The 27,432-nt window shown below is 48.9% G+C and overlaps 1 long non-coding RNA gene across 1 annotated transcript; it reads left to right on the top strand.

The window, feature by feature from the left end:
* Positions 1 to 23,169, top strand: LOC122481107. The gene is made up of 2 exons (XR_006296753.1): positions 1 to 180; positions 21,885 to 23,169. It is a non-coding gene; the product is annotated as an uncharacterized LOC122481107 (long non-coding RNA).
* The last annotated feature ends 4,263 nt before the right edge of the window (positions 23,170 to 27,432 follow it).

Raw genomic sequence — 27,432 nt, 5'->3', positions numbered from 1 at the left:
CTTTTTATTCAAATACAAGGAACAACCACAGCCGGCTCCAAGTCACGTGGCCGGGTCACATGGTGCCGAGACACAGAAACCGGCTGGCAGTCATTAACTAATGCTTACTCCCAGGGAGAAAACGCAGGTTTTAAAGACACGAGCTCTGTTTTTGTAAACCACGCAGCACTGCAAGAGAAGGTATACAGGGTGGGTGTGTGTGTGGGGGGGTGCCTTAAGCTTGCTAAGTGCTTTCCAAGGAAAGGAAAAGAGCCAACACGTACTCCCGGGTGTCGTTCCGCTCCGACTCGACAAACTTGCCCGGGGTCACCCGCTTCCCAAACCTGGAGGAGCCGCGGGCTGCAGCGTCCCGGGCGCTGCGCGGAGGGAGGGGCAGGCGGCTCGGGCGCGGGGCCCAGGCGTTTGCGAACGGGGAGGACGCGGTTCTGAAATTAGCAGAACGTTACATTTTCTCTTCCTTGTGAAACTCGTGCTCCTGGGAGCCGACGGCGTGCGGGGAGGGGTGAGGGGGGTGGGAAAAGGCAGGGCGAGCTCGTGGGCACTTCTGGCGTTTTCGGGGAAAGGAAGACCAGCCTCCAGAGCGTGGTTCCTTTAAGTCTTCACGTGGTGGGAACAGAGACTGGAAGGACGCTGCCTACCTGAATGTTTCCTTGTTCAGGCGGCTGAATTTAGAAAGAAGTTCTTTCACTTTCTCCAGCTTGTGGGGTGTAACTCTGTGCTTTCAAAAACGAATGATCCAGCCGAGTTTGTTTGATTTGGGTGTACAAGCGACAATAGCGAGCGTGAATAGAGTTTAGAATCTCTGCTGGAGGCAAGGGATAGGATAAAGGACAGATGAACGATTTTAGCAGAAACTAAACTAACTTTTTTTTTTTTTTTTTTAAGGCTAGGTGTGTTTTATTTCACGTTATGAAAAAGTACTTTCCCCCCCAAACGCCGTGCGGTATGTGCTCAGCCTTGCAAGAAAATCCACCAGAACAGTCTGGAGCCTTGTATATTTACTTTATTTAAATCCTTCCCGATAGAACGGATACATAAGGAATTTCCAGTTTTCTAGATTCACTGACTAGGCTGTAATTATTTCAGGAAACTTAGCGAGGGAGTTTTATTGTCTCCATTCTCACTCCCCCCCTACTCCCCATTCTACCCTCTTGAAAAAGATAAAAGTACGTGACTCTAAGGGATGGACCCGGGTTTTGTACAGCCCGAAGCTTATAGGATGTGAGAGCCCCTTTGAAGGGAATATAAAATTATAAATACAAAATTAGGTATTAAAGTATCCACAAATTCAGAAACATACTTCTTAGTTGCTTATCATATAAGCATATTTGCTTATCATATATCAGATAGTCACCTCTGATATCCTTTGTATCCTGTATTTTGGGGGGCGTGTTTCTTAGGTGGTCTCAAATTCATCTTGACCAATTATCAATTTTAAGTGTGCCTACAGTTGTGAAGTTTGATGGTTGGAAAAGTTTTCCCCAGGCCAGCTTCTAACTAGTCTGTTTTGGTTGTGTCTATGCCACATCTTGATTTTCCTCCCCCGGGCCACGCTACCCGTGGTGCCAGAAACCACGGGACACATAACTTGTCATGTGACCTCTGGATCTGAGCCTTCATATCTCCATGCCGGGTGGGTCAACCCAGTGGGCCGTAGGAATGGTGCTGGCAACCTTCCCTGCTCCGGAACAATTAGCAGTAACTGAACTGTAAATATATAAAATTGAAAACATAACCCGAACCCAAAGTAGCAGTATCTCTAGCTCCTAATTCCTCTTAGCCAGATCCCCCAAAATACCCATGGCCACTCCAAAGTCACCCAGGGGCACCTGGGTGGCTCAGTCGGTTGAGCATCTGACTTCAGTTCAGGTCGTGATCTCGTGGTTCATGGGTTCGAGCCCCGCATCCATCAGGCTCTGCGCTGACAGCTCAGAGCCTGGAGCCTGCTTCGGATTCTGTGTCTCCCTCTCCCTCTGCCCCTCCTCCACTAGTGCTCTGTCAAAAATAAACATTATTTGTTTGCTTCAAACAAAATAAACATTAAAATAATTAAACATCAAAAACAAATAAACATAAAAAAAATTTTTTTTTTCAGAGTCACCCAAAAGAAGGGGAAATGTGGCCCAAGGGAAGTCAGAGTAGAAAGAGGCAGCGATCTTAAGCAGTCATGGTCAGAGTATCTTACCACCGCCAAGTTTACAAAAGCCAATGGCAAGTTTACAAAAGCCAATGGCCGTGAATGCGTTGCTGGGGCTCCTGCCTGGGTGAGAGGCCTGGAGCTTCCTTTTCATCAGCTTCACGGTAAACCTGTTTCTAGTGACCCTGGGTGCATACTAAGTGTATCTCAGGGAGTCCTTTTCTGGGTCCTAGAGTCAAAGATCCTTGTTTCGTGCAAGCTTGCTTATCTGGACATCTCGAGGGAATGACTTGTAAAAGTAAATTCCATTAATACAAAGCCTCTGTTGGGCTCTGACTCCGCCCCTTGTACTTCGACGACTTCACCCAACCAGGCTCTTGGGGGAAAACCAACCTCCCTCTCTACACGTGCCAGGGAAGGGAGGAGGGGAGAGGCTGGGTCAGGGCATTTATTCCGTGTATACTTTACCCCGCGGGTTTTCTGTACCCCGCACCACCAAGTGCCCGTGTCACACACACATCACACCCTGTACTTCCCAGGACGACCCCGAGTGGCTCTTGCGAGTAGCTCTGCTCTGCAGATGAGGCACAAGGTGCGGAGAGATTGTTTTCTGCCGGGAGTTGCATGGCGAGGACATTTCAAAGTGGGGACTCGGAACCAGGTCTGTCTGACTCCCCAGGCGGGTGCTTTCGTGACAGAAGTCTGACCTAAAACTTTTCACGAAGCCAATGCCGCACGCGTCTTGTTTTAGGTTCTGGAGTGAAGCCCACTTTATTTGCAGCGGTATCTGGTATCTGGTTATAGCTCCCCTTTCTTTGCGTCCGCTCTCGTGGAGGATGATCTCATCGCCTGCTAAAATAAGTAGGGAGTGGGGCCAACAGGATTCCCTGACCAGCTTTGAAGTTCCTCTCTTCCCCTCTGCTGGTAATGCTCTTTCCTTGCTTTACCTGTCAAAGCCCCTTTAACCTTGTCAATGTCACACTTCTCTCCCCGCTGCCCCTCCCCCCGCCACCCCACGATCGCCCCTAGAATACGCCACCCGCCTTTACTCCGCGCAGCAACAAGAGTCGCCTTGTTGAATCGCTTGCTTAGCTTGTCAGGGCAGTGTTCCGAGTGTGGACCGGCTTGCCAACGTGCTGTTTCCGGGGAAAGGAGGCTGTCCGTTCAGACAATCCGCGAATGCACTAATTAGCCGGATGGAGAAAGCCCCACATGCAGGCGGTAGCATCTCCCCGGCAGGTGAGATAACCCGTCTGATACAGCTTCTGAAAAGAACAACTTTAAATTCAAATAACAGCCCTGCCTTAGTTTAAAACTAAGGTCTCCTTTCTGCTTAATTATAAATTTTTGATAAAAAATAATAATATACAATTGCTGAGAAGTCCGTTTTGTTTGCTGTTTGCTACGAGCATTGAATGTAACCCGCTGTGTGGTAGAATGGGTTGTAAACCTTCCTAAATGTGGTCCGATATGTGATGGAATGAGTGATTGTACATAAACTAACCGGCATTTCTCGCTTCTGTAAACCTGCTTGCTTAGCACATTCCTCACCTACCCTACCTCCTTCCCCCTTCCCCCTTTTTTTCCTCCCGCCACAAGTAACGGATAAAGCCTTCCCGCCAAAGGACAGACAAAGGACGCCCAATCAGAGAACAACAAATGTCCTTACTTTAAAATCAACCAATCAGGCACCTCATAATTTAAAACCTCCCCTGTGCTACTTGTCTCTGTCTATAAAAGCGCTGTACCAACCCTGATCGTGGCCTCTTGCGTCACCGGCGACGAGCGCGCGGGGGACCAGGTTCGAACCTGCAATAAACGACCCTTGCCGCTTGGCTTTGACTTACGACTCTGGTGGACTTTTGTGGGAGGTTTCGGAACTTCGGGCATTACAGCTCGAACTCGTGAACTGTGAGATCATGACCTGAGCCGAAGTTGGAGGCTTAACTGAATGAGTCACCCAGGCGCCCTATCTTCTACATTTGTTAATTGGAATTCTTCTATAAGGAAGAGCTACCCCTTTCTCCATCCATCCATCCATCCATCCATCCATCCATGCATCCATCCATGCATCCATTCACTCATGTATTTATATTAGTGTGGACCCATGGGTATTTGTTTTACTCTATGGGCTGTAATCTAATTATATTATCATTTATATTGTACTTTAGATTGTTCCAACTCTGGCCATTGGAAGTGCTTTCAGGTTGGTCCCTGTGTTCTTTGCATCCTGGGCCTTCATCCTTGGGGGTAACTTCTTACCTTCTGGCTTCACAAGATACTCCCGGGTCATCTCCTATTTCCACTCTCTGAGCTCGATCAGCCACTTCTGAAAGAGCCCTGGTTCCCTTTAATAGCTCACAGCATTTAGAGACCAACATCGAGGCACTAGTGGGCTCACTGTTACTGGGGTGTCATTGCTTCGAGGCCTGCTCAGCAGGCAGAGCTAGGAAATATATGTATGTATAACAAGCCAAGTCTATACACATATTTATGTTCATTTCTTTGTCTATTGAACTGTGTACATATTTAAAAAACCATGAGAGTTCATGTCGATACCCTTGACTCCAGTCACACACCACAGGGATTATTCTAGCCTTTCTCCGTTCCCTATGTGTAACTTCTTTCTCTGACCGTGAGAGGCCTGGTTCTCATGCTCAATACCGTATTTACTATTCCGTTCGACCCTAGCGTCCACGTAAGTAATTTGAGAATTGCTAACCCACAGCCCTCTGAGAAACAAATGTACTGACTAGAATGCATATTTGTGTCGAGTTCTTTCTGTCCGAAGCCTTACGGTATCCTGTTAAAACACCGTTGTCGGGGGGGGGGGGGGAGGGTTGCTTGAGTGGCTCAGTCGATTAAGCCTCCGACTCTTGGTTTCGGCTCAGGTCATGATCTTGCTGTTTGTGAGTTTGAGCCTGAGTTGGGCTCTGTGCTGACAGTGCGGAGCCTGCTTGGGATTCTCTCTTTCTCCCTTTCTCTCTGCCCCTCCCCTGCTTGAGCTCTCTCTCTCTCTCTCAAAATAAATAGATAGACTTAAAAAAAACAAAAACAAAAACACTACTGTTTTCAAAATTCTTTTCACCCCTTTCATGTGGTTATGTTATTCGTTTATAATACACTTAGGTGAATTTGTTATGGTTTAGAACCCTCTGGGGTTCCCTCCCATACCCTGATTCATTTGGTTTTTTAAATTTACGTACAGCAAACTTCACACTTGCTGGTGTACGGGTCTGTGGGTTTTGACAAACGCATAGAGTCGTGTGTCCACCACCGCAGTCATGATCTAGAATAATTCGATCACAAAATTTCCCTCACGCTGCTCCTTTGCAGTCAACCCCTCCCTGCACCTCATTCCCTCGCAATCACTGATCTGTTTTCTGTTCCTGTAGTGTGGCCTTTTCCAGGAAGTTAAACGAACGGAATTCTGTAATAGCCTTTTGATCTGGCTTATTTCACTTAGCAAAATGTGTCTGAGAGTCAGTCGTTCCATTACATGAATCGATAATTTGCTCCTTTTATTGCTGAATAATATTCCACTTTTTAGGCACCCCAGGCTACCGTTGCCATTGCTGTCACACTGCCTTGAGGCACGGCGGGATATTCTAGGAGAAAAAAAAATGATACAATTACTGCTGGTTTGGTCGTACTCTGGATTCTGGTCTCCTATCTCAGTCTGCCTGTTCCCGTTGACTTTTTTGACTCCCCAAACAAATGCTGCATCGTTCTGTCCGGGTTTTAGAATGGCAATCCATGGGAGAGTCCAGGCGGAGGGTACATTCACCGTCGTACCCAGAACTGGACCCTCTGTCCTTTGTCTCTTGGCTTTGAAAAGCTGGAAGTCGACGTGTTTCCTGACCCTTGTAATTGACCTATTTTATCTTCATGGAAGCCCGTAGGATCGTGTTTTGTTCCCAGTGGGTCCCCAGTGGTTAGAAGTTGCCCAGGGATGTTCCTTGGGCAATTTTCGTCCGTTGTGTCGGGTCCGCGCTAGACCCTTCCGTTCTAGAATAGCGTGTCCTGTCCTTGGTGAACTGCTCAAATGATTTTGTCGACGACTAACCCTCTATTTCTCTTTCCCCTCTTGCTGAGATCTCTTCCATTCTTTGAATGTCAGACTTCTTGGACCCATCCTCTACTTTCTTTTCTCCTTCATTTTCCATCTCTTTGTCTTTCTTGCTGTCGTTTCTGGGATACTTACCATCAACTTCATTTTCCAGTCTCTCTATATTTAATTTGTCATCTGTGCAGTCTTGTTTTTAGTACCCGAGAGCTCTTTGGCTGTTGTTCTCTCTGTTTCTTCTTCTTCTTCCTCGCCTCCTTCCTCCTCCTCCTCCTCTTCTTCTTTTATAGCATTCTTTGCTTAGATTTTCTTTTGCTTGGATCGTCTGTCGTTGCTCTGAGGATATTATTTATTGTGGGGAAAGTTTTCGTCTCCCTGCATAGACTCCAGGTGGCCTTTTTCTTTGGTTTGTGGTGTATCTATCTCCACGGTAGCGTTGGGAACCAACAAGCCAGAATTGGAAGCTCTGAGCTCAAGGTGGGGGTTTGCTGACTGTCAGCTTCCCTGCAGGGTGAGCTCACTGTGTGGGCTATTTGTTGAGCACTCCCTAACTTCAGTATCTTTGGGAGGTTTCTCTGGGGCTGGTCAGATTCTCCAGAGGAGAATTTTAGTCTCCTGCCTGGAAGCTTAACATCTGGCTGCCAAAGTCCTGGGAGCTGAGCTGGGGGGATGGCGGTCTCTCTCGGCACTTGGCACGCATTGTGTATACACTCGTTTAGTCTTCTTTGCCTGGACAAGGCGCTTCCAAGTTCCCAGGCCACAGACTTCTATTTTCCACTCTTAGGAGGATGAAATCCCTAGACTCTGGTTAGATGGGGGTAAAAGCCGTCTCCCGGGATACGGGGGGCGGGGAGGGGGGCAGGAATCTAGAGATCTGTCTTTGGGGGTGTTCACCCAGTCCTTCCCGTAGCCACCCCGTATATACCCACCACTGCCTGGAGCTGTTGGTTCCTGACTTTTTTGGAAGATTCTATAGTGCCAAACGGGTTCATCCTCGGCTTTATGTACTGTCAGCTCAAGGCCTGGTAAGTCCTTTTATCACTCACTCACCTGCTTCCTGCCTTCTATCATCTTGTTGCTGTGTTCTCCTCTCTTGTCCTGCCTGTCTTTGTGGGGTGTGTCTTTAAAGAGTCTCTTTTTACCGTGGCGTTAGTGCATTTGGGGAGGAAGCAAGTTAGATGTATATATTCACTCTTGCATCCTAAAAAAAGAAGTTGAGAACGGTTTTTGTTTTTGTTTTTGTTTTTTTTTAATAGCAGAAATCATGCCTCTTAACGCCCAAATGGTGGTTGGATACCACTTTTGTTGGGCCTTAGTTGGACAGGACTCGTACAAAGTCACATAGCTAGTTAGGAAGAACAGTTTTAGAGCCTGGGACCTGACTTCCCTAATTTTGTTTCTACTGTACCAGCGCGGTGCCCCTTATCGTTATCAAATGACATTTAACGAATCCTTTATTTTGAACTAGTTCCAAAAAATAGAAAAGAGGGTTCCCGTGTGTCCTTCACTTAGTTTCCCCCGACAGTCAAGTCTTAGATGACAACAGCACATTGTCAAAAACCAGGAGCTTGACGTTGGTATAATACTCTGACGAAGGTCAGGTACAGACCTTCAGGCAACGTTTTTTGAGTGTCTTAAACTTGCGTATTCTGCTCAGCAAAAGCCAGAAAAAGACTCAATCTTTTCATACGAAGGAGCCTCTGCTCTAAATAGACATACAAAGGTAACTCACCAAATAACGACACTCAAGTACAGTCCAAAATATATTTTGGGGCCATCCTCCAGAAAAGCAAGGGGTGGTTAAAAGAGTGCAGGCTTTGAAATCAGACACACCTAGGTCCGAATTCAGCTTTGCTGCTTAAGATTTGCGTGCCCCTGGTCGAGGAATTTCCCTGAGCCTCATTGTCTGGGTGTAAAATGATGAAGATTGCTATCTAGTTCTTGATATGGTGGGAAATTAAATCACATATACTATAGTCTGGGACAGTGCTTGGCACATAGCAGATACTCAATAAACGGTCGCCATCATGATTATTAATAAGGTCACAATCCTCAAGGATCATAATCCTCTAGCTGTCCACCTGACCCTGAGTCCAGCTCAAACACCAGGTAGGATTCTACCTCTTAATTCACTCCGTTGGGTTTAGATAGAAATCAGAGAACAATTCCTCCCGAAGAGAGGCCTCACGGGGCCACGTGACTTTCCCAAAGAGGTGGCATAGGTGCGTCCTCTGGGCCTCCTGCTTTTACACCAGTGTTTCAGTGACGTAATGGGAAGATGGTCAAACATTTAACTGAATGCAAGTAATTTATGAAAACTTTGGAAAAGGACTGTGACTCTTTTGGGTGGAGTCCAAAGGAGGGGCGCGTATCTGACGGCTGGAAGGATGATGCTTAGCTCTTGCCTACATTCTGTTGACAAGCAGTCCATCTTAAGCCCAGGTTAAGACACTTGCTCCTCCCCACCCCCCAACCCCCTACCACTCCATTCGCAAGGCCAAGAGTCTCAGGCCCAAAGAGGAAGTTGCCGTCACAGGCACAGCAAGAACGCTTTGGAACTAGAAACCCATGCAAATTCGAAGTCGAGCTTTGTTTGATTATCTAAACAAAAGTACTTTCAGGTCCGTGTGCCGAACTAGCGACCTGGGGCTTTTCAGAGGCCCACACTTGGGCCCCCGCTCAGCAGGGGTTGTCCCAGGAGCATCCTGCTTTGTATCGCACCTGATCTCCCCGCTTGCCCACCTCCGGCTTGGATTTCCTGCCCTTGGCATCCACAGAGAGGGGGGCTCAGAAAGGCCTGGGCCCACAGCAAGGGAGGAGCTCTGCGTGCAAACCTGGCCGTTTGTTTAGATGGTAAAGTCATGACTTTCCTTTGGGGGGGCGGGGTGGTAGTCTGATGGTAAGACAGGATCTGAGGATAAAGGAAAAGCTACTTCACGGTCCTGTCTCTCTTCCTGTTCTGTTGCCTGCCAGGCCTTCCTTTGTGTCTCCAACCCCCGTTCCTCCCCTACCATCTCACCAAAGCTCACATTTCCTTCTGTCGGTTTCTCTCTTGCCTGTCTGCGGGGTCGTTTTTTTTTGTTTTTTTTTTTTTTTTTTTTTTTAGGGACCCAGGTACAGCTTTTGGTAGTTTAGCCGAGGGGCTAATTCACGAAATTCTCTCTTCTATCAATCGTCTCGCTACGCCCACAACCAGAATATATCCTAAAGGAAATTAGGCTACATCTAAAGGAACTGTGTGGTAAGTGCTGTCATATAAATGGAAAACCATGTTTGTCACCGGCTGAATGGTGTCACTTCCCCCACCCCCTGTTGAAGTCCCAATCCCCAGTACCTCTGAACGTGACCGTATTTGGAGACAGGGACTTCAAAGAGGTAATTACGTGAAAGTGAAGCATTTAGGGTGGGACCTAATCCCATAGCAACACGTGTCCTCTCAAGGATATTAGGACACAGACAGGTGCAGGTGTAGAGGGAAGACCATGCGAGGACACAGGGAGAAGGTGGCCATCGACAACTCAAGGGGAGGGGTCTCAGAAGAACCAATGCCGTTGACGCTTGATCTTGGGCCTCTAGACTCCGGAGCCATAAGGCAGTAAATCTCTGTTGCGTAAGCCATCCAGTGTGTGGTACTTTCTTATGGCAGCCGGGCCGACCAGTACATGGTTTAATCATAACTGCGCTGTGGTTCTAATCAATCGATTCACAAAGGTTAACGGGCACCTATTTTTTGCGATTACCGTGTAAACGGGGTGTACTTGCTGTCTTCTTTTCTTTTTAGCAGCTTAATTGAGGGATAATTAACGTCCGATAAACTGGACGGACTTTAAGCGTACAACCTGATAAATGTTGACCCCTCTCTACACTCAGAGCACCATCACCACAAGCAAGATACTGAGCATACCTGTCATCTTCAGAAGTTTCCCTGAACTCCTTCGTACTCTCTCTGGCCCCCCGCTTCCCCATTTTCCAGGCCACCACTGAATCCGCGTTCTGTCACTAGAGGTGAATTTGTCACGTCTAGTGTTTTACACACATGGAGTCGATCACACAGTCTGCATTCTTGTTTGTCAAATTGCTCTCACTTTGTTTAATTATTTGCAGATTCATCCAGGTTGTTGTGTAGAGCAATAGTAGTATTCCACGGTACGCATTCGCCAAGGTCCATCTACTTACATGTGAAAGGACTCTTCCCGGCTTTACTTTTCTTTCCAACAAAAAATAAGTTTTAACTGATTAATAATATAAGGTGATTAAGTACCACATTGTCTTTATTTACTGTCTTACCCAGGTTATTTTATTTTAAGGATATGAAAATAATTGTAATAGCTTTTCTGATGGTACCAAGGGCCTCTATTGTTTTCCCAAAAGGGTTTAATGTCTTAATTATCGGGGTGCCCTAGAATAGGGGTTTCAAGACCGTGATCTGGATTTTAGTTGATTCTCAGTTATTATCTTTGATCATAATGGATTTTTTTCCTCCTTTTTCACCCAATTTAAGCAGGTGTTTGTTTATAATCGTTTGAGATTCTGAGTAGAGTTGCTATAAACATGCGCAAGTCTTTCCGTGGACATATGCTTTCTTTTCTTTTGGGAAAATACATAGAAGTGAGATGGTTGGATCATATGGAAGGTGTGTTTAATGTGTTTTTTTTTTTATTTTTAATGTTTATTTATTGTTGAGAGAGACAGACAGCATGTGAGCGGGGGTGGGGGGGACGGGGGCAGAGAGAGAGGGAGACACAGAATCCGAAGCAGGCTCCAGGCTGTCAGCAAAGAGCCCGACGCGGGGCTCGAACCCATGAGCAGTGAGATTGTGACCTGAGCCGAAGTCGGACACTCAACCGACTGAGCCACCCAGGCGCCCCAGTGTGTTTGATTTTTTAAAAATTGCCAAGCTTTTCCCAAAATGGCTGTACCATTTTGTCCCATCCCCAGCAGTAAATGAGAGTTCTGGTTCCTCTGCATCTTTGCCAATATTTGGAATAGTTGATCTTTTTGACTCTAGCCATTCTAAAAGGAATATTGTAATGGCATATCATTGTGAGGTTAATTTGCATCCACCCAAAGATGTTGAGTATCACTGCCGTCCATGTATCTTTTTTTGGATGACATGTCTGCTCAGCTCTTTTGCCTATTTTTTAATTGGGTTGTTTGTTTTCTTCTTATTGAATTTTGAGAGCTTGTTATATGTTCCAGATACAGGTCTTTTATCAGATATAGACCTTGCAAATATTTTTTTCTAGTCTGTGATTTGTGTTCTCATTCTCTTTTAGTAGCATCTTTCAAAGAAGAGAATTTTTAAATCTGACGAAATCCAATTTATCAACTTTTTAGAAAATTTTTATTTTTCATTTTACTTTTTTATAGATTGTGCTTTTGGCATCACATGTAAGAAATCTTTGCCTACTCTTGTCACCAAGATTTTCTCCTATGCTTTCTTCAAAAAGTGTCTCAGTTTTAGGTTTTACATTTGGGTTTATAGCCCCGCTTGAGTTAATATGTGTATATGGTGTGAGGTATGGGTCAAGATTCTTTTACTTGTTTATTTTTTCATGTGGGTGTTGAATTGTTTCAGTACCATTTGTTCTTTCTCAAGTGAGTTGCCTTTGCATTGTTGTCATAGATCAGTTAGTTGTCTTTATATGTATGGGTTTATCTTTGGACTTTTTAGTCTAGTCTAGTGATAGTTTTATCTGTCTTTATGTCGGTAGCATAAAGGTGTCGGCAGCCATCTTGATTGCTATAACTTTGTAGTAAGTCTTGAAATTAGGAAGTGTTAGCTTCTCAACTTTGTTCTTTTGAATGTCTTTTGTAAACAGCATGATCTTTAATGCCTTCATTGCCACACAGAGATCCTTTTGGGTGGGCTTAATTAATTTCCTCTCTGACTCTCCACAGTGGCTCTTACAGATTTGCGCACTTCTTTTTTTTTCTCTTTTATTTATTTTGAGGGAGAGAGAGAGAGAGCACGTGCATGGGGAAGGGGCAGAGAGAGAGAGAGAGGGAGACACAGTATCCGAAGCAGGCTCCAGGCTCCAGCTGGCAGCCCAGAGCCCAACATGGGGCTCGAACCCATGAGCCTTTGAGTGGTGAGATCATGACCTGAGGAGAAGTTGGCCGAGCAAGCTTCTTAAACTTTAGCATGCATCAGAATCTCCAGGAAAGTGTGTGTGTGTGTTTTGTTTTCTATTTTGGAGAGAGAGAGAGAGCGCGCGCACATGTGCATGGGGGAGAGGAGGAAGGGCGGGGGGTGGTGGTGGAGAGAGAGAATCCCAAGCAGGCTCCTCACTGCCAGTGTGGAGCCCAAGGCAGGGTTCGAACCCACAAACCATGAGATCATGGCCTGAGCCGAAATCAAGGGTTGGACGCCTAACCGAATGAGCCCCCCAGGTGCCCCTATCTGGGATGGTTTGTTAAAGCCCAGTTTCCTGGGCCCCACCCTGGAGTTTCTGATTCAGTGGGCCTGGCGTGGGGCCCGAGAATTTCCGTTTCTAGCAAGGTCCCAGGTGCTGCTGATACTGCCAGTCTAGGGGCCACCGTCTGGGAACCAGTGGGTTACAGAATGGTCACAAGGGCTTGAGACAGAGGCTCCACACTGGGCCTCCAGACGCAGCCCCCAGAGTCTCGCTGCAGAACTGGCTTGGCCAGATAGCTGGTGCACCTGCTGCTGACCCCAGAGTCACACTGCCTCTGCTGCAGGCGGGGACAGCTGCCGAACCGGGAGGCTGTGCTCGGTCCCCGGGGGGTTAGAGACCGACCCACGTTAGTGCCTTTGTCACCCTCGCTGGGGACGGCCCCCAGAGCATCTCCACCTCCGTGTGAGACAAGGGAGCCTGGGAAACAACTGCCTGTTTTGCCCCTTTTCCCGTTTCTCTTCCAGCTAGGACCTATACCCCCGCCTCGTAGAACAGATCGCGTGTGTCCCCCTTGTAAAGGTCAAGGAGTTCGCGCTTTCTTTGCAGGCTTCCAGCACAAGAGGTCAGATCAAAGGAACGACCAGAAGAGGAACGTCTTCCTTCCCTCCTGGTCCGTATGAAGGTGTTCCAAGACCCACTGACTCACCAAGACCCCTGGCTCTCTCTCCAGCTCCTTCCCTCCCAGCGCTCATCGGCAGAGACTGGAACCCCGGTGTGGTACCTCAAACCGGTCTGAGACCGACTCCATTCCCGGAAGGAAGATCTGATATCCTTCCCCTAATGAGTTGCAAAGCGTTTTGGAGCCAATCCTCTCTCCCCGGAGCTTGCAGACCTTCCGGTGGTTTCCAGTGGACCCCGTGGGCCATAGATGCAAATAGCCAAGGTGCCTGTTCCCTGCCACTAGCTCAGGTCAAGGTGTTACTTAGACAGCTTCTCAGGTTGGCTCGGTTCTCCCGCCTCCGAGCCCAGAGGTGCGGGTTGGGGACACAGGACGGGTGTGATCAGAGTTCAGGCGATACTTTCTCCCATCTTAAGGTACAGCCTCTTCCTTTAAAGCCACGCTTCAGTGCCACCCACAGCCTTTGCCGACCATGACATAAGCCAACTGTTTTAAAATTTTGGCAATGCTCGTGGCGTCGGAAGCCAAGCCTTAAACAGAGAGGCATCATGACACAGCGGAAGGAACATGGGGTTTGGAGACAGAAGGCCTCCAAAATTGACTCTTTCCTCCCTATCGACTCCTTGTGTGACCCTGGACACATTTCTTAACCTTTTCTTGCCTCAGCGCCTTCACCTGTGAAAAGAGAAAACTCTGCACCGGAGGCTTGTGAGGATTTAGTATTAAGTGCTTGGTACATAGTGTCGAATGGCAGCCGTTAGTAACATTTATAGTGGGGAGCACGGAGGAGGGTGACAGGCCCATGGCTCATTTGCCTGTACTTCCAAACACGTGTACCGTCTCCGTAAATGTATGGTCTTAGTGGGACAGAGACTGTATTTAGAAATTCTATTCATTTGCCCTTTCACATCCTGTCTAGAATAAGGCAAGGTATAAACATTATTTTTTATGTTGCACACTCACTGAGTAAAGCGAGCTCTTCCCCTGTTCGGTGCTGGAGAGAGATCTGAGCAGATCTGAGAGAGACAGCGGCTGACCTCACGGACCTCACGGTCAAGGCGGCGAGGCCATCGCGCACCTCTGATCACAGGCAGGGAGATGGGTTCAGTCGCAGGGATGCGCCCGCGGTGCTAAGGGCCTGGGGGTGGGGGGTGGGGTGGGGGGTGGGGGGTGGGGGTGGGGGGGAGGGGCAGCAAGCGCCATCTGCAGGCACCTGCACGCCCGACCAAGGAGGTGGGACTCTTGTAGGCGGTGGCACCGCGCTAGGAGAGAGAGAGAGCTGGCTGGGTGTGCATTTGGAGCCCTCACTGCTGCAGCTGGGGCTGGAGGGACAGGGGCACAAATGCCACCGTCCAGGCGAGCAGTGGCAAGGGACTGGAGCCCAGGGCTGGCGAGAGGGCCGCTCAACAAGATGAGGGGGCTGACTGGATGCAAGGATAAAGCCAAGAGGCAAGGACACGATGACTTCAGGGTTCCTGGCTTCTGCAACTGGGTGGATGGTCGTGCTTTGGGCCACATTTTCTCTTCTTTTGTTTTCTTTTTTTTTCTTTTCTTTTCTTTCTCTTCAAATTTATTTATTTATTTTGAGAGAGAGGGGAGCGCGGGAGGGGCAGTGAGAGAGGGAGAGAGAGAATCCCAAGCAGGCTTTGCACCATCAGCGCGAAGCCCGATCGGAGGCTCGAACTCACAAACTCAGATCACGACCCAAGCCGAAGTCAGATGCTTAACCGCTTAACTGACTGAGCCACCCCGGGCGCCCTGGGCCACATTTTCTTTGAACACAACGGCAAAAATCATGGCATGTTCTTAGTAATTCTGATTTCCTATGGGTGACTTTTGTGACCAGAGTTTATTTACTTGTCCCATTTTCTCTAATACAATTCTGTCTGGTAACTAGTAGGGACTAGAACAGATAAGAACAGAATAAGGGCATGAGTCTTTGCCTTCTGCTCCCCCTCCCCCGCCCCCAAATAGGAAGCAATTCAGGGTAATTTATGGGCTGTTAACTTACACAGCTAGGACAGAGAGCAGAGTAGGAGTGGCAGTCTGGGCACGGATGGGGAGGTTGCCCAGTTGCTGGGCAAGTGCTCAAAACAGCTTCTGGCTTAGCCGCTTTGCCAGGCACCAACCTCCCCCCCCTGCCCCCGCCAGGTTATGAAATATTTAATACTGTATTTTTATGGGAGAAATGCAACCAGGAGAAAGAAATGTGCCATAAAGGTGGCCTGACCAGATTTTGCCCAACTGACTGGCTTCAAGAACGGGAACGTTTCTGGCCAGTGCATTCAAGGAAGAGAAATGAGAACAAAAACAATCAAATTATATTTTTCTGAGAGTTGGGTGAACTTGAAAGGAAGGTGTTTTCTCAGTTTGAGAGAAAAAAATTTTTTTTTTTTCCCTAATGAAGATGAATGTAAAGTTTAGTTACAAAGACCCCAGGTAAGGAGCGCCTGGGTGGCGCAGTCGGTTAAGCGTCCGACTTCAGCCAGGTCACGATCTCGCGGTCCGGGAGTTCGAGCCCCGCGTCGGGCTCTGGGCTGATGGCTCAGAGCCTGGAGCCTGTTTCCGATTCTGTGTCTCCCTCTCTCTCTCTGCCCCTCCCCCGTTCATGCTCTGTCTCTCTCTGTCCCAAAAATAAATAAAAAACGTTGAAAAAAAAATTAAAAAAAACAAAAAACAAAGACCCCAGGTAAACTAAAAATCTACTTTGGTGAATTTTATTTTATTATTATTTTTTAAAGTTTTCTTTATTTATTTTTGGGAGGGAGACAGGGAGAGTGAGTGGGGGAGGGGTAGAGAGCGAGAGGGAGAGAGAGAATCTCAAGCAGGCTCTGTGCTGTCAGCACGGAGCCCGATGCGGGGCTCGAACTCACACACGGTGAGATCGTGACCTGAGCCGAAACTAAGAGTCGGACTCTTAGCCGACTGAGCCACCCAGGCGCCCCTGGTGAATTTTAAAAGGTAAAAGAATTCATGTTGGAAGAAGTGAACTCTAGCCGAGTCTTAGATGGCTCAAGCGTCTTTTGGTTTATTGAGTATTGAGATTTTAAGCTGCGGAGTATATATGCTTACCGTTGCTCTGTGTGTGTGTGTGTGTGTGTGTGTGTGTGTGTGTGTATTTCACACCAAAGACCGAAATCGCAAAGAAGCCTCCGTTAGCAGGTGTCATGATTATCCTACAAACGCAGCGGCACACGGGATTGCTGCCATGGAGTTATTTTCTTCAAACATATCTTTCTGGTATAATGTTCTCTTTCCGGAAGCAAACAACTTCTAATGCGGGGAGTCTTGAGTGTATCATTAAGCCTCCCCATGCACAGATCCATCCACTGCATTTTAGAAGTAATGGCCTGCATAGCTATGTACCTCTGTGACTGGAGGGACGTGCCGAAATGGGATCTAAGAGGTGTTAATGAAGGAACTATCCCTGAATAGCGAACAGTCAGAACGGAGCCTTCGATCCACACCAAAGAGGGGAAGGAACGTTTGAATCCTGACCGCGCGTCTCGTTAACCTGCAACCACGCAGAGCAGCGGGGTCGAACGTGTGTCTCAGGGCCCTGTGGCGTCTGCTTGGAGCCCCACGGCTGGCGGATCGAAAGCTGTTTCCTCGCCTTGTCCAAAACAGGAGGTGCAAAGGGACAGCAACTGAAAGACGAGTCCTAATTTGTAGCTGACTGGCTGCGCTTGTCCCCCGTGTGTTTATAATCTTTCAAAGCCCAATGCAAAGGTTCCTGTGCCTCGTTAATCATCCGGCTGCAATAGTCTTGCTTATCGTGCTGTTTGTCACCACAAAACCTGAGCTAAAGTAAACTTTTCCTTCCCAAGTTTTCCCTCCTAGCCGAAGAGCTATAGCTTCAGCCTTTCTCAGTTATAGCAACCAATGTCTGTTTCAGGTGGGTCCCTGGGGGCTATAAGTGCAGAAGTCTAACCAGGCAGTTAGATCACGTGGCCCCAGAAACCGCCGGGGCACCAACGTGCTTCCTGCCAGGCGACCTTTGGCAGCTGAAGATACCCGTGCCCCATCTGCAGCCACCGTCCTTGAGCGCACAGCTCTCCGATACTCCCAGGGCGGAGTGGAGGTGCCCGTTGAAAACACCCAGTCAAAGCTTGGAACCCTGAGCTGTTGTTCAGCCACCGTATCAGTTTCCTGTTCAGGGACTGGCTTGCTCAGGTGTTAGTTGGCAAGGATGTTTGTTTGCTTTTGTTTTGTTTTGTTTTCATAAAAAGGACTGCATTTTGGTATGAGACATTTCCTACTTTTTTGGAATCAGCTTAGGGCGTGTTTCCTACTAAAAAGATAAGCATTATCTACACAAGGATGCAGAATATCTTGTTCAGTGTAACCCTTGGGAATGGAGAGCTGGCTCCGCAGCTGAGGGGATTCAGGCAGTGCACACACAGCCTTCGTGGTTGAGGAGGTGGGTGCCGGGGAGGGGGGGGGGCGCCTGGGTGGCTCAGTCTGTTAAGCCTCTGACTCCTGGTTTCGGCTTAGGTCATGATCTCGCGGTTTCGTGGGTTTGAGCCCCGCATCGGGCTCTATGCTGGCAGCGTGGAGCCTGCTTGGGATTCTCTCTTTCCCTCTTTCTCTGCCCCTCTCTGCTCTGTCTCTCTCAAAATAAATAAATAAACTTAAAAAAAAAAAAAGGTCTAGTAGTACTGTTTATTTCTCAAAGGGCAAGTCGCTTCTCTGTGGCCTCAGGAAGGTGGAGAAACCAGAGGTGTGGCCAGGTGTCAAGCCAGCGTCAGTGGGGGGGTTGGTGAGATGCCACCGTGTTGCTGCCCAATAGGACCACGCCAGTGGTGGGACACTGGAGGCCACGGGGTGATCTTGATGGGGGTTACGTGGGAGCAGAGCTGTGTCGGGGAGGAGACACTTGACCTGTGTGCATGTGTCTAGGGAGGTGATGGAGAACTTTATAGTAGAGATGCCTATAGGATGAGACGGCATGCACAGGTTTGGGGTAGCCGGGACTCTGGCATTTCCTCCCAGAAGGCTAGCGATGCCAACCGTCCTGTGCTGACGCTTGCTTTAGAGTTTTACCCATTGTGTAATTCTGCTCCAGGACTGGCCAATCGCTATTGTAGGGTCTGGCCATTCAGAGACAGTAGAAAACACAGCCTTTGCCCTCAAGCAGCAAACGTTCGTGGGAAGAGACAGACCCATAAACAGAAAGTATAAATCAATAGGGGTAATCCAGAGGTAAGCATGGGGGGGGTCATGGAACCTTCGAGAAAGACATCCAACCCTGGGAAGGAAGCGGTGGGGTCAGAGGTGGCTGGTAACATCCGCCAAATGTCCGCCTCCAAGGCAGAAGGCAGTGGAAGCATAATTCCAGGTGTAGGTAACAGGGAGGCGAGAGTTGAGCGGTTTTGTCTTGACGGGGCTTCAAGTCTTCGGCAAGGCAAGGTTGGGGAAAGAGATGGGGAGATAGGGCCGTGTGTACCAAAGGAAGCATCTCGGGCTTCGTTGACTCTCCAGCAACGATGCTGTCATCAGATACAGGAGTTGCTCTCTAAATGGATCCCTCTGACAGCAGCATGGAGGGTGGAATTCATGAGAGACGAGGCTGAGCCAGAAAGGTCTGCTGCAGTGCATCCAGACGAGATGGTAAGAGCTGGAGCCACGACTGTGATCATAGGAAGGCCAGGTAAATAAACTGAGCAGGACCTGATGTTTGATCGGTTACGGGTGGAGGGTTGGAGGAGAAAGAATTCAGTGTGGACCCCCAGGTCTAGCTTGGGTGGCTGGGAAGGTGGTGGTACAGCCACTGAGTTTGAAACGATAGGAGAAGAGCTGGGCTAGAGCAGGAGATGATGAGGTCAGTCTTGAACACATTGAGTCGGAGGTGCCTGATGGATATTTAAATAGAGGGTGCCAGGGGTGCCCGGGTGGCTTAGTCGGTTAAGGTTAAGCGTCTGACTCTTTTTTTTTTTTTAATGGTTTTTTAACGTTTATTTATTTTTGAGAGACAAAGAGAGACAGAGCACGAGTAGGGAAGGAGCAGAGAAAGAGAGGGAGACACAGACTCCGAAGCAGGCTCCAGGTTCAGAGCGGTCAGCACAGAGCCCAACGCGGGGCTTGAACCCACTAACCGTGGGATCATGACCTGAGCCGAAGTCGGCACTTAAGCGACGGAGCCACCCAGGCGCCCCGAGCATCTGGTGGATTGTTGAAATCTTGGAGGAGAGGTGGGCTCAGCTGGGAGCTGACCGGTGCTCTGAGTAAGGACTGTGGCGCTGCTGGCGGCCGGAGCCCTGCAGGGCCGCCGGCTCAGGGCATCCGTTGCTCTGAGGTTCAAGGGCTCCGGAATAGAGCAAACTCCGGTGGGCAGAGATGCTGCAGCCTCGGCTGGCTTTACGGGAGAACTGGGGATGGTAGGCCTGTTTCAGGGCTTGGGACGTTGTGTCCCAGGGCTGGTTCTGGTTCAGGACCCGGGAGAAGGGTAGGCTTCGGGAGGGGATGTGAGTCACAGTCCCCTGCTGGCTAAGTGGGCTCTTTAAAATGGGAACATTGTGGGGCGTTGGGTGGCTCAGTCGGTTAAGCGGCCGACTTCGACTCAGGTCACGATCTCGCGGTCCGTGAGTTCGAGCCCCGCGTCGGGCTCTGGGCTGACGGCTCAGAGCCTGGAGCCTGCTTCCGATTCTGTGTCTCCCTCTCTCTCTGCCCCTCCCCTGTTCATGCTCTGTCTCTCTCTGTCTCAAAAACAAATAAACGTGAAAAAAAATTTTTTTTTAAATGGGAACATTGAAACTACGGGTGAAACACCGTGAAATGGTCTGGTCGGTGGGGCCTCGGCAGAGGTTCTTCGGCAGGTGAAGGGGAGGAAATCGCCTCCCAGGCCTCTTCAACTTGTGCAAGCCCCCCTCTTCCCTGCAGATTCTCACGGTCATAGGCTTGTGACAGGCCTGGGAGCTGTCCTCTGGGGAGGGGGTGGGGTGGGGCCGTTTTGAAAAAGCTCCTGGGGGTGATTTCCCCCCGGGTGGGTGGAGATTCCCTGCTATGGGGGACCCGGGGCTAACTGGGGAGAAGTCTTGGGACCCTTCTTATACGTTTTCCTCCCAGCATTTCAAAATGTCCTCCAGCCTAACAGCGGTACAATCCCACCACTTAGAATTTCTACGCTTTTACTCCCGCTGCAGTCATCATAGAATCGTCACCCAGCCACCCGGGATCGTCAGGAAGGCCGGGGGAGCCCCGGAATCCACGATGCTCTTTGCAGAATACCATGAAATAGTGACCTATTTATTTCTATTAAATAACTCAAGACAATTTTACGGGCAGAAAGTTCGACTCTATAATATATGTATGCAATCTAAAATTACCACCAACTGTCCATGAAAAAAAAAAAAAAAATCAAGCTGTCACACCAAGCCTAATTGGCGATTTCTGCGTTTTTCAGCTAATTTTTGTTAGCTATGCTCATTTATTTGTTTTCTCGTAGAAGTCTTCCCTGGCAGACGAATGTTAGCAGTCGCCAAAGTCTTCAGAAAAAATGCAGGAGACAAATTTCAGTCGAGAACGCTAAGGCTGTGGGGCCTTGGGACAGCAGTACAACTCCATCACCCCGGAAAATTGATACTAACTGCCATCGACAGGTTTTACTTGTAGAACCCCGGAGCCCAGCTTACGGCGTAAGTCCTCGGGAACCACCGACTTAAATGATGACACTTCTTTCTTCGCTGCCGAACACCAACTGTGTCGATACATATATTCTTGCCCAAGTGACGGGTGAGCTTTACGGCATGGGAGAACCAGACTCAAAATGAAAAGCAGCCCCTGTGTGTGTTCTAGCTCCAGGGACTCGGCCCCTGGGTTCTTCCTGCCCTTCTCCCCTCGATCCTTGCTTTCGAGGCTCAGCTCACAGGCCGTTCGCTGAAATCATCATACCAAGAGATGAAGGTCTCCCAGAGAGAGGCCTCACCCAGATGCAGGCACTAGCCCACAGCACTGAAGGTAGCTCTGATTTCCGCTTGGGTACCTTCAGGGCCGGGGAGCTCACTACTTCACAAAGAAAAGGCTTTCCTGAAGCAGCTTGGGTCCCCATCTCCAACTTCTAAAATCACCCAACCCATAAATTCTGCTTCATTTTTGCCATCAGCCCTTTCTCCCTTATGTATTTTTTTAAACTGTTTTTTTTTTAATGTTTTATTTTATTTTTGAGGCGGGGGGAGGTCGAGGGGCCGAGAGAGAGAGAGAGAGAGAGAGAGAGAGAGAGAGGGAGACACAGAATCCAAAGCAGGCTCCAGGCTCCGAGCTGTCAGCATAGAGCCCGGCGCGGGGCTCGAACCTATGAACCGTGAGATCATGACCTGAGCCGAACTGGGGCTTGAGCGACTGAGCCGCCCAGGCGCCCACTTTATTTTTATATGGGTACTTACTTGTCACTATCTGGTAAGGGGCTCAGGTTTGGGAATCATTTAGGCCAGAACCTTAAATCACAATTACCTTCACCATTTTACCAGCTGTTGTGGCCTTGGCAGGTTACTTAACCTCTCTGAGCCTCAGTTATCACATATGCAAAATGGGTGTCACATTAGTGTCTATTTCAAGGATTATTACGAGGCCTAAGGTAATGGAAGGAAACTGCCTGACAGAGAGCCGTCAATGCAGCTTAGATATTATTATTATCCCCTCTCCTAGATTACAGAGTCACCGAGGGCTGGGACCCCTTCTTGGATGTCTTTGAATCTCTGCATACCAGTCAGCAAAGTGCCAGCAAGAGGAATCTAATGAACGTGGCACATGAAAGAGACTGGGCTGGCCAAGACAGGAAGCTCGGATAATTATTTGAAATGTCTAAAGTCATCAGAAGGCTTAGAAGACGTAACGCCAACCCTTCCTGCAAAAGCAATGTGCACAGCAGAAAACAGAACCCAGAGCAGAGAGCAGAGAGCAAGGGCAAGTTGGGACAGGAAACGGAGAAGAAATTGGGAAAGGTCGCGCAGAATGAGGTCAAGTTCCGGGGGACGGAGGAGCAAGGCACGCGTGATGTGTGAGCGCTAATTAACGTGGTTAAAGAGAACAGCGTGGAACAGTAAATGCCAGCAGAGCAAGGAGCCCAGCTGCAAGGCGGACCCAACGTGAGAAAGAAAAGCAATCCTTGCGCCACACAACTCCTTTTATAAAGCAGCAAATTCCCGCAAATCTGTTCGCCTCCCGTTGCGTTGTGGCTGTATAGGTGAGTAGGATGGCCGAGTGGTGGACGTCCCAGCATGGATTACCCCTAGAAGGAGCTCCTGGCGCCTCTTCTGACATCCTTTTCTTCTGCGCGTGGCTGTAGATGCTCATCCGGGAGCAGGAAATGGTTGCATGCTTGGGCTTTTCTGCAGTTCGTCTTCTAAAGAGAGAGACGAAACAAAGCAAAAAAGAAAGCTGGATGTTTAGAGATATTCTAAAACCTTTTAAAGGCGTGCCGTTCACCGAAGCAAGGAAAGGAAGGTGGAGGCCGGCCTTTCAGATTCCCTGGAGCGGGGATATGGAAGAATTCATCGCGGGCTAGTTTCTGTGTATTCTGCACTTCAGAGTGACTTTACAGGTTTATTTGGGGATTCCACTCCAGCAGAGAAAGGAACACCTTGCCAGCTCTCGACTGTACGATCCATTTTTTGAAGAGAGAACACCACTCTGGGAGCGCTTAAGAGAGCAGGCACGGGGGCCAAGGCCACGCACAATCACTCACTGTCCAGATCAAATCGTGGCCTTTTTTTTTCCACCCCTCCTGGAGAATCAGCTGTTAAACATTTACCAGCACGCCGCCGTGTACAAACAAGATCCAAGAGGAACCAGTTGACCAGCTAGAGTGAACAAAGAGTTTAGCCCAAAACTGTGGGCAAGTAAGCAGATAAGGTTAATTGTATTATGGATCCCTTCATGAATGACCGCCTGATGGGAATGCTGCCTTAACATGACTCAGCAATTCGTCCCATTTGCCGTACATTCTTGGAAGCAATAGAATTGCCTTTTATTATTATTTTTTATTATTTTTGAGAGAGAGAGAGACAGAGACAGGGTGCAAGCAGGGGAGGGGCAGAGAGAGGGGGAGACACAGAATCCCAAGCAGGCTCCAGCCTCCGAGGCTTGAACGCGGGGCTTGAACCCACGACCTGTGAGTGAGATCGCGACCTGAGCCGAAGTCGGACGCTTAACCGAGCCACGCAGGCGCCCCGCCTTTCAGTATTTCTTTTCGTTTGTTTTTTTTGCCCCCTACAGTGGAGGCCCCCAGTTCCAAAACTTCCAGTTTACAGATTACACGTGTGTGATGGGTATGGAAGAGTCCGGTATGAGAAGTCAGGGTGTTGCCGGCAGCTGGTGGCCGCAGATAGAGCAGTGGAGTTCAGGGTTAGGGGGAGGTCGCAGAGGTGCGGGCTGGACTCTGGTGTGTTTATCTCAAAGCTGGATTTCTATCCCTCTCTTTTAAACCTTATAACAGGGGGCGCCTGGGTGGCGCAGTCGGTTAAGCGTCCGACTTCAGCCAGGTCACGATCTCGCGGTTCGGGAGTTCGAGCCCCGCGTCGCGCTCTGGGCTGATGGCTCGGAGCCTGGAGCCTGTTTCCGATTCTGTGTCTCCCTCTCTCTCTGCCCCTCCCCCGTTCATGCTCTGTCTCTCTCTGTCCCCAAAATAAATAAAAACGTTGAAAAAAAAAAACCTTATAACAATCTTCCTTCAGTAATCCTGGGTACCAGGAGTGCCGTTGAGGCCCGAGGGCGGGGCCTGTATGTTGTTTGGGGATCGATCTCCGTACTCCAGAAGCTGCAAGCCCCAAGATCCACCCTACCAGTCGACCAGCTTTTTCAGCCGAAAGACTATGGCCCATCTTCCCCAAGTCCTGTGTCTGTAGAGTCCGGCGAGGTACCGCCTGTGGTGGTGGCCATTCGATTAATTTCAAAGATACAACATGGTGTCACGGGACAAGAGGGGACGTGGAGTTCGGAGTCAGAAGACTGAGGTTCGACGCAAACTAATCGCTGGGGTAGAAACCAGATAAGTGGTCGAGGGTTGAGGGTTGAGTGGTTCTGGGAAAGGGCCGGAGTGGATTTTCTAGGGGTTAGAAATGTTCTATACCCTTTGCGGGAGGTAGTTACATAAGCATATCCATCGGCCCAAACCCAGCAAAGACGCCGATGATCCGTGCATTTTATCGAATGTAAATTGTATAGCAATTGTCTCTCCTACTGTCCAGACAACTCCTTCGTCTCTATGAGCCTTCGTTTCCTGTCTGAAAAATGGAAGGATGACTTCTACCCGTGCCGTGGGTGATCACACGTATTATTAAATGGGACCACGTGAGTCCAACGTGCTTTGTACATGATAAAAAGCCCTGTGCACGGTGGCTACCATTGTTCTGCTTTTCATCTAGCTGCCTTCTAGAGCAGATTGAGTTGGTACAAATCTGTGGGCTCTGCCCTGCAACTTTCCCTTGGAGATTAGTGTTTATCTGTCTATTTTAAGGAGACTCTGGAGGTATCAAAATGCTGCAGAAAAGCAAATGGAATATGGATTTGCTGGGGAGGGGAGGGCGGGCCGGAAAGGGAACAGCTGGGGAGCAAGCCATCAATCCAGCCGGGCAGCAGGGCCAGCCGGGTGCCGAGAGGGAGCCGCTTAATGCCTGTGAGAGAGTCGTGACCAGGAAAAGCAACGTGAGTAAAAAAAAAAAAAAAAAAAAAAAAAAAAAAAAAAAAAAAAAAAAAATCACATCTTGCCAAACAAACTGGGTCACATTCGTGATGGAGTTAGTCACCGAGCAGAGACGGGAAAGCATTTTCAGAGGAAAAAGCAGAAGGTTGGGGGACCACGGTGACTCAGCTGAAGTGGCCAGGGCCACTTTGGCCTCCTGGCCCCGCTCGGTAGTTAAGCGAGAGTCCTTCTGTGGGTCCTGCAGTGCGTCTTGCGGTCTTTTGGGTTTGAACTTGATCTTTACGCCTAGAGGCAATCGCGAACAACCTTTACATTGGAATCCAGAGCACAGCACACATTTTAAAATAGAAAAAAAAAAAAAAAATCTTAGCGAGAAGCCAAGTTAAACTAAGACCGGAAGAGCGGGGAGGCCGTGGCGGAGTTCACCCCCCGGAGCTCGAGTGGGAGGTAACAACTGGCCGAATGCAGCCGAGCTCCTGAGTGATTACACTGGCAAAGTCTTTGAATTTAGCAACTTTGAAGTCAGAGCAAAGAGCAACTGTCCTTTGGCAGCAAAAACCTATAAGATGATTGAACAACGCTGAATTCAAATTTAAAATTGTTGGCCACTAAAATAAAGCTAAAACAGGGAACGATGTAGCAGGAAGAAATAATCTACAAGACAAATCTGATGTGTGAAATTTTGATTTTATCCTCATTATAAAAATTGTGGTGCTTTCTGCTAGATGGTTTTGCCAAGAAATGTGATATGTTGAAAAAGCAAAGGAAATGTACCCTAGACGCCGAGGCTATAAAAGGCTGTTTAAAGTGATAGGAATCAGTCGAGGCTCTCCCCATGACCGAGGTTATAAAATTAGGATCTTAAAACCACCAAATCTGGGTGAGAGCAAAAGCTCCAGTTAAGAGCCATGCCTCAATTTATTTTAATATAACTCCCATTTTCCCACAGTGTTTGTCTTTTCTCTGGGCATGTCGGATTCCTTCTGCTGTTAATTCCTTCCCGAAGCGCGGTCTCTGTCGGAGCGAGGTGGGGAGCTGGGGTGAGGAGGCACAGTGAGAAAGCGGGGGTGTCCTTCCTGCAACCTCTGAATCAGAAGGAGGGTGACGTCTGGCACAGGCACTTGCATGTGGGGGACATCACTGTGTTGATCCCAGCTGAAGCAAGCCTGGCTGGGAGCACCCTTCCCCACCCGGATCTTTGTCTCACTGGTAATCGGCCACCTCAGACCTCCACCTGGACCCTCGGTGATACGGTCTCTAGCTGTGTCATTCTGTTCGGTAGCACGTGGAGTCCGGGACCTCCTGCAGCCCCGTGCTGGCTCCAAGTGCTTCTTAACCCCGCTTCTCCGAGGTCTTCGGGAACAGTTGGACACACGCCTTACCCCCCCCCCCCCCCCCAGATCACCAGTGGGCTGTGAATCATGATGGAATCTCTTATTTCTCCCCGGCTGCAGAGGGAGATTTGGGCATGACAGATTTGGGTTTGAAGCTCAGGTCCATGACTTACTGGCCATCCGGGAAACCTCCGTGAATGCCGAGTTTCTTGCCTGGAGAGGTGGCACAGAGTAAGGAGCCAAAACACAGGGGCTGTAATTAGCTGGCTTAACATTTTTGCCAAAGACTGCGATGGACCTTCACGGCAGGATAACCAAATCGACGTGCGGTCAGTTATCTTCCGATGGGAAGGGACAAAGAAGAGAGATCATCGGCTCCTCAAAGGCTGTGTTTTGGTCCCAAAGCAACTTTCCAAGGACAGAACTGGCAGCACTAATGTCATAGTGTGATCTGATGAGAAATATGCACTTCGTCTTCTTGCCTGGTTCTTGGCACGAGATCGTCTAAACCCCTTTGCCTAAATTTCCCAAATGATAGGAGTGAGCCGAGCTTGTTTTGTTAGTCACAACAAGCCCCTCTCAACCACACCTGAGCTTATGCTCAGGAAGTGACGTCATCCCTTCAGGATGGGAGCTGGGTGTCAGAGGAACCAACTCTGTGATGAGATGATTGGAGCGAGGGGGCTGGAGACGGAAGTAATCACCAACGGCCAGTGATTTAATCAACCGCACTCCTGTGACGCGGCCTCCGTGAACCTCCACAAACAGTGGAGTGCAGAGAGCTTCCAGGCTGGTGAACACAGCAAGGTGAGGGCAGGGGGTGCACCCAGAGAGGGTGGGGAAGCTCTCTGAACTCCACTGGGGCAGCTTATGGGACTGAACCCTTCAGTTGTGGGGTCTGTACTAACTCTGGAGACAGAGTGTCGGAATTAAATTGTAGAACACCTAGTTGGTGTCCAGAGAGCTGGGGAACTGTTCGGCGGGGGGAAAAAACCCACCCTCATTTGGTGCCAGAGTGTCGTGAACAGAAACAGGCTATGAAACAGATTTAGGAGTCTGGCCCACAACGAGCCCCCTGCTGGGACTGTGGCCAAACAAGGTAACCTGACGGTGTCAGAGTTTTTTGGTGGCAAGCACTTGAAAGACATTCTGATGAACTTAATTGGAAAAGGACTTTGCTAGAAAGGGATGGAAGTGTTGGCTGTTGGATACTGAAGAG

The sequence above is a fragment of the Prionailurus bengalensis genome, chromosome A1 (genome assembly GCF_016509475.1).
Source record: "Prionailurus bengalensis isolate Pbe53 chromosome A1, Fcat_Pben_1.1_paternal_pri, whole genome shotgun sequence".
NCBI classification, from domain to species: domain Eukaryota; kingdom Metazoa; phylum Chordata; class Mammalia; order Carnivora; family Felidae; genus Prionailurus; species Prionailurus bengalensis.
The sequence above is the reverse complement of the archived record's forward strand: the minus strand, read 5'-3'. Positions and strand labels throughout refer to the sequence as shown.